This window comes from Lissotriton vulgaris, chromosome 8 (genome assembly GCF_964263255.1).
Source record: "Lissotriton vulgaris chromosome 8, aLisVul1.2, whole genome shotgun sequence".
NCBI classification, from domain to species: domain Eukaryota; kingdom Metazoa; phylum Chordata; class Amphibia; order Caudata; family Salamandridae; genus Lissotriton; species Lissotriton vulgaris.
This window is the reverse complement of record NC_141696.1, coordinates 1,376,930,662-1,376,937,512: the sequence shown is the minus strand read 5'-3', so window position 1 is coordinate 1,376,937,512 and position 6,851 is coordinate 1,376,930,662.

Below are 6,851 nucleotides of genomic sequence, written 5' to 3'. Positions count from 1 at the left end.
CTGGGTTGGCCTGCAGTGGTTGCTTCATTTGCCAAGGGAAAGGAGAAGGAACTTTGTAAGGACTTTCATCTACAGAATATTCTCCAAGGGCTCGAACTGTGCTTGCCTCCTGCTGAAGTCTCAGGGACAAAGACTTCACCTCCAGCTCCCTCCTGAATTTCCTTGATGGGAAATCTGACTCCAGACACTTGCGTGCCGCTGGGATCTGGAAGCGCGACACATCAAGAAGAAGCATGTTGCCGCCGCATCTGAAATCGTCGCATCGCCGGAGAAGCGAGCCTTCGCCGCATCTCCCTGGAAGCGTGTGTTCATCGAAGCTGCCTGCTGTCGGCTCACCGGAGAAGCGTGACGCCATTGTGAGAGTCGCCATCGCATCACTGAAGAAGCATGCTGAAGGGCCTGTCGTGGCTCCAAAGTACAGAGTCGTCGCAAGCCTGCCAGGGCATCATCGCATCGCCGCATCAAGGGCGCCATCTTGCGCACCGCAACTGGCCTGCAGGCTGAGTATCTACGCATCCCTTCCACACCGGTAAGGCTCACGAGGAGTCCCCTACTCTGCTCAAGCATTGAGGCAGGACGCAACCGTTCCCCCGGATCCTGGGACCGACGCATCTCCCCTTTTGCGAGCCTTTTGTTTACTTTGCCTTACGCATCCAGGTACTTTGTTGAGAACTTTGTCGCATTTACCATCAACTTGAACTAAGCAACGTTTATCATCTTTAAGTCAACTTTTTAGTATAGTATTGTGGATTTTTGTCGTTTGTGGTCTTGTGTTAAGTCTATGTAAAGAATACTTATTTTTATAACACCTGTGTTGTGTTAATCTGTAGTGTTTTCACTATATTACTGTGTATATTCATAAATGCTTATCACACTGCCTCTGAGATAAGCCTGTCTGCTCATGCCAAGCAACCAAATGGGTGAGCAGGGGTTATGAAGGAGTGTACTCCCATTATCCTGACTTTGCCAACTAGAGACCCCCAGATCTAACATTGTTGGTCAGGGGGGAGGATTTGGACTTTGCATTTGTGTTTCATATACAGTGATTGGTGTACACTACTAAAGAGTGCAGACCAAACGCGACCACATACTATTTGGTAGAATCCGATTCCTTTTTCCTTGGAACTGTTAGTTTTCCTGAAAACTCCCAATTCTTCCTACCATAAGTAAATCAGCATCTGTTGCATCTATGGATCTTGATTTTGAGGAAGAGAGGTTGGAAACCTACACTGTGAAACAGCTCAAGTATCTTTGCAGGAAATTGAAAGTTGCTACACCAGGCATTTCTAAAAAGGAAGATTACCAATGGGCGCTGAGGGCCTGGGTAGAAGCAAGAAATGTCCCTGATGTTGTGGTGAAGCCAGTTGGGGATTCAGATGGGCAAATTTATAGGCCAGTGTTTCCAGCCAGGGGAGGGGTGCCATCCCCACCTGGCAGGAGCATCTCTTCCAAAGACCTGTCCCCCAGACAACTGGAAGACAGGGAGAGAAATAGGGCACTCAAGCTGGAGTTGGCTACGCTTAAGATGGAGGGTCAGAGGGAAACAGAGAATAACAGGTTGTCTTTGGAAAGAGAGAGAATGAGAATGGAGTATGAGAGGATGTTGAGGGAGTTAGAGATCAAGGCCAAGGGCTTAGAAATCAATCCCTCTGGTGGCAGCGCACCATCTGTGCCTTCAGAAGGCAGGGTACATATTCCCAAGGATGTCATCAAAGATTTTCACAAAGGTGAAGATATTGGGCAGTGGTTTGCAGCCTATGAGATAGCAATGTTGGCCCACCGGGTCCCTGAGAAAGATTGGAGAACGGGGTTGTGGGGCTGCTTTCTGAATGAGGGGAGGGATACTTTGTTAGACCTACCCAGTGAGCATAGGATGTCTTATTACCACATGAAAGCAGCACTGATGACAAGACATGGTTTGACTCCAGAACTCTATAGTCAGAGGTTCAGGAATTGTAAGAAGTTGGAAGGATCCACTTGGGTAGAATATGTGTCTTTCTTTTGCAGAGCTATGGATGGTTGGGTGAGGGGTAGCAATGTGGATAATTTTCAAGCTCTCTATGATTTGATCACCAGGGAGCACTTATATACTAATTGTTTTCCAGAGCTACGCCAGCACCTTATTGATAGCAAGTTGACGAACCCTACAAAACTTGCTGTGGAGGCGGACCGCTGGGTCAGTACCAGGGTCCCCAAGGGTATTGTGGGAGACTACGCTAAAGGTGGGCAGGCTCCCCAGCAGAAGAGCGGGGGGAGGCAAGGGTAAACAGAGGAAGTTCCAAAAAGGTCCCTAAAGTAATCCCCAAGGGAACCAGGTTAAGGGTTCCCAGCCTCCCCCTGAGAAGAAGTCAGGACCCCGACAGGTTAACCTGTTCATAGGGGGCCTGTTACCTGCTTTCAGAGTAAGCAGGTGGGACACCGTTGGTATGATCCCCAGTGTCCCCAGAAGGGTCAGTATGTGCCACCCCATGCACCACCCCGTCAGATGGCCAGTGTAGACCAGGGTGGGGAGGAGATGGGTGCCCAAGGTGGGTGGGGTCCCGCAGAAATGTCCCTTGTCTCATCAGGAGACTTTGAGATGGTCCCTAGAACTCAGCTGCCTGATAACACTAAAAAATACAGGTAGTGGGTGACCATCAATGGCCATATAGTGGAGGCACTGAGAGACATTGAGGCGAGTGTGCCAGCTGTCAAGTGTCACTTGGTGTCTGAAGAGCAGGAGGTCCCCAATGCATTCCTCTCAGTTGTTGCTGCTGACAACACAGAGAGCCATTGCAAAGTGGCTCAAGTTCCCTTTGGGTGGGGGGTCTCTGGTACTCTTCAAGTAGCTGTGAGGCCATCCATGCCTGTTGATTGTCTGTTAGGCAATGATTTAGAAAGCTCCCCTTGGGCTAAGGTGGAGAGGAGGGCACATTTAGAGATGTTGGGTCTGCCTGAGTGGGCATGTGTGACCACTCGGTCTATGGTAGCTAAGGGTGTTCAAGAGACCCTGGAGCCTGAAAGTATGGCCCAGGGACCTGCCTTAAAGAGAAGAGGTAGGGGGCATGGGAAACCAGCCCCCATTGTTCCCACGGTCCAGGAGGAGGCAGACCTTGAGGGGGGTGCCCTGGAACCCACAGATGAGCAAGTTTCTGAACTGGGGAACCTACCTGAGCTGACCCATTGGCAACAAAAAGGGGGTCCCTCCAGGGAGGAATTTTGTGAAGAGCAGCATAAGTGCCCTTCTCTTGTGGGTTTGAGGTAACAGGCCACAAACCAGGCAGCAGGTGATCAGTCTGGATCACATTGGATCTACTGGGAGAATGGTCTCCTGTATAGCGAGCCTAAGTTTGCTGAGCCTGGGTCAGCCCATGTGCTAGTGGTACCCCAGCGCTTCAGAGCCCTCCTAGAGGGTTTGGCTCATGATATTCCTTTAGCGGGTCATCTGGGACAGAACAAGACCTTTGAAAGGCTTGTCTCACACTTTTATTGGCCTCAGATGCGGAAGAGTTCAGATACTCATTGTAGGACCTGTCAAACTTGCCAGGCAAGTGGGAAAAGTGGAAGGTGGCACAAGGCCCCTTTCAAATCTTTCCCTGTAGTCAGTACCCCCTTTGAACGGGTGGGCATTGACATTGTGGGGCCACTGGACCCCAAGACAGCCATGGAAAATAGGTTTATCCTGGTCTTGGTGGACTATGCTACACAGTACCCAGAAGCCATTCCGCTCAGGAAAGTGACGGCCCCCGTGGTGGAAGGTGCACTGATGGGGATCTTCTCCCGTGTGGGATCCCCCAGGGAGGTTGTGTCTGACCGAGGTACAAACTTCATTTCTAATTATATGAAGTCTCTGTGGAAGGAGTGTGGTGTTACCTACAAGTTTGCCACTCCTTACCACCCCCAAGGCAATGGGCTGGTTGAAAAGTTCAACTGGACCCTTAAGGGCATGATCATTGGTCTTGAAGAACCAATGAGGCATAAGTGGGACGTCCTCTTGCCATGCCTTCTGTTTGCCTACCGAGAGGTGCCACAAAAGTCCCTAGGGTTCAGCCCCTTTGAGCTTTTGTATGGTCACCCGGTAAGAGGACTGTTAGACCTGGCACCTTGGCGTGAGTTTCCCTTCCACTTTTTGCTGATGTGCCTCCGATGTTTTGCTGGTTTTCCGATACTCAGGGCACTGCGCCACGGCTGACCCGTGCCGCAGTGCAAGTGCTCCCTACTGTAAATTGTACATGTGATTGGTATCCATGATTGGTTCATTGGATTTACTGTTAGTCCCTAGTAAAGTGCACTAGGAGTGCCGGGGCTTGTAGATGCCATTACTGCTAGTGGGCCTGCAGCGCTGGTTGCGCCACCCACCGAAGCAGCCGTAAAGATGTGTCTGGGAACTGCGACCGCAGAACCCGCGTGCGGTCTCGTACTGTCACGCTAGCTGGGCAAGTGCACCCACTTGCCAGCCCGAACCTTCCCTTGACTACATATTAGTCACCCCTATGGTAGGCCTGCGGGCAGGGTGCGTTGTAGGTGCAAGGTAGGACAAGCCCTGATGTGTGTGGCATGTCCTAGTAGTGACTTACAACCAAAATCGTATTTCACTATTGAAGGCTACCTGCTCCCGTTAGGCCAGACTGAGCTGCTGAAATTATTACACCCTATAATCCCAGCAGGCTCAGGGAGCATGGTAGCGAGTCGTGTTTAGTATGCCTGAACTCAGGATGATAAAATATTTCTTGTAGTCAAGTTTATTTTAGTATCCTGGGTTTGCAAATGCTACTTTTAGAAAGTTAGCATTTGCTTGCCTAACCATTTCAGCCCGCCTCTGCTGGTATGTGTATCTGACTGTCTGGGATGTGTGAGTGACAGGGCTGGGGGGATGACAGGTGGTGAATGCGCAGATTACACCTTAGTGGGAGGTAGGAGTGGCTCTTGACTCTGGATCTTGCTGTGCTCTACCACCACAATGCTGGCCCCACCCTCCTGGGGAGCGACTGATGACTCAGCCGACACCTGGCCCAGGACGGGCGAAGCCCCATCAACAAGGTGCTTCTGGCTGCCCCTGTCCACACAATGGTGGCTCCACCTCCTGTGGGGCGTCTGATGCGCCTGCCCCTCACACTGACAGCAGAAGCCGGAGTACACCCACCGGAGTACTCAAGGACTGAAAGTGGCTATGCAAAGGCCCCCCTGGCCTGCGAGAACAAAAGAAATACCGTATAAAAGAAGGAGCCCTGCTCCCTGAAAGTTAGATCCAGTTTGGGCTACAGAAGGAACTCTGCCCGACGAGAAGGACCGTGAAGGACAAGGAAGGGTACGGTCTCTTGCCTGTGTCTGGTGCCTTGCTGCCGAAGGAGAGGAAAAAGGAAAGACTACGAGAAGACTTTTGCTTGACAAAACTTTGTGCCAAACTCTGCTGAACGATCTCCAAGGGCTTGCTCTGAACTTGCCCCCTGACCAGCGCCCCAGGACCAGTGGGCGCTACACCCTGCAGAAAGCAACTGTGTGTGCTGCTTATCGCCACAGTACCGACAGAGGAGTCTCCTCCAAGGCAACGACATCCACCTGACCACCGTGACCGGGGCCCAAAGCAATCGCGAAAGCAAAGTGAGGTCCAGCCGCCGCTGGCCCGAACACCGTGACCGCAACTGCACTGGGAGCCCGAGAGCAAAGCGAAGGAGGACCCGTCCGGTCCGAGCTCTCGAGTTGACTGCGCCACGAGCAGCCAATCCACTTGCAAAGACGGATAGTCGCCCTGTGAGAATCCTCTGGGTCGGTATCTTGCCCGACAGCTCAGCTGTGAGCGCACAGCTGCACCGGCACTTGGCTGGGTACGTCCTGCACTTGGGGACCGTACTGCCACTTGCCGCCACCACACAGCCGCCGCCTACAGGGTCGGAGCGAACGACGAGGAAAGGACCCTGCGGCCACAGAGCACCGCTGCCCCGGATGACCCGTGACCTGCTCGGCTGAGAGCCGCAACGACCAGCGACCCCGGGAAGGCAACGCGACGTGGGACAGCTCCCCTGGAAGCCGCCCGCCCCACAAGAACTTTGTTGAGCCGGCCGGAAGGCCCTAAAGAACACTTATTGCTAGAAAGAACTGTGGCAACTTGAACTAAGTAACTTGGAACCGCTATTTTGAAGTCTGATAACTGTATTCACTTGCCTGCTTGAAGTTTATATAAAGAGATATATTTTCAACGAATACAGTTTGGTCTCGTTGTGTGGTGGGTTGGTTGTGACGGTGTAATATTGCAAATGTTTAACCCTATGTGCCCCAGAGATTAGCCTAAGACTGCTTAAGCCACACTACCTAGAGGGTAAGCAGAGGTTGTCTTGAAGGTAACCCTCAGCCCTGACGAGGAAGAGAGAGTCCCTGCTTGTCGCTAGTGTTGCACTGCGCCTACTAGAGCCTCCCCCTTCCTACATTGGACGCAGCGGTGAGGATTTTTCGAATCTACATTTGCAGTATTTATACCTGAGCTTCTGACCATTGCACAGTGATTACAGTCCAGTTACTTAGCCACAGACTTTGCTTTTGAATTTTGCCGAAAAGAAGATTCCGAGTGTGAGAACCATGCCGGGCGCGAAGAGCCTGGATGGAGCGGAATCCACGACCTCGGAGGTGTTGGAGGTCGAGTGGGACGCCGCGAAGCTGGATACGTACTCCAGAACGGAACTTAAGTTTTTTTGCAGGAAACTCAAGGTGCGGCACACTGGTTGCAGGAATAAGCCAGAGCTCTACAAGGCCCTGAAAGCCTGGGTAGAGTCCAGAAAGGCCCCGGAAGATCAAGACGCCCTCGCGGAGCAAGTTGCAACGGAGGAGCAGAATGCACTTGGGGATCTGGTGGATCTCGAAAGGCAAGACAGCGTGCA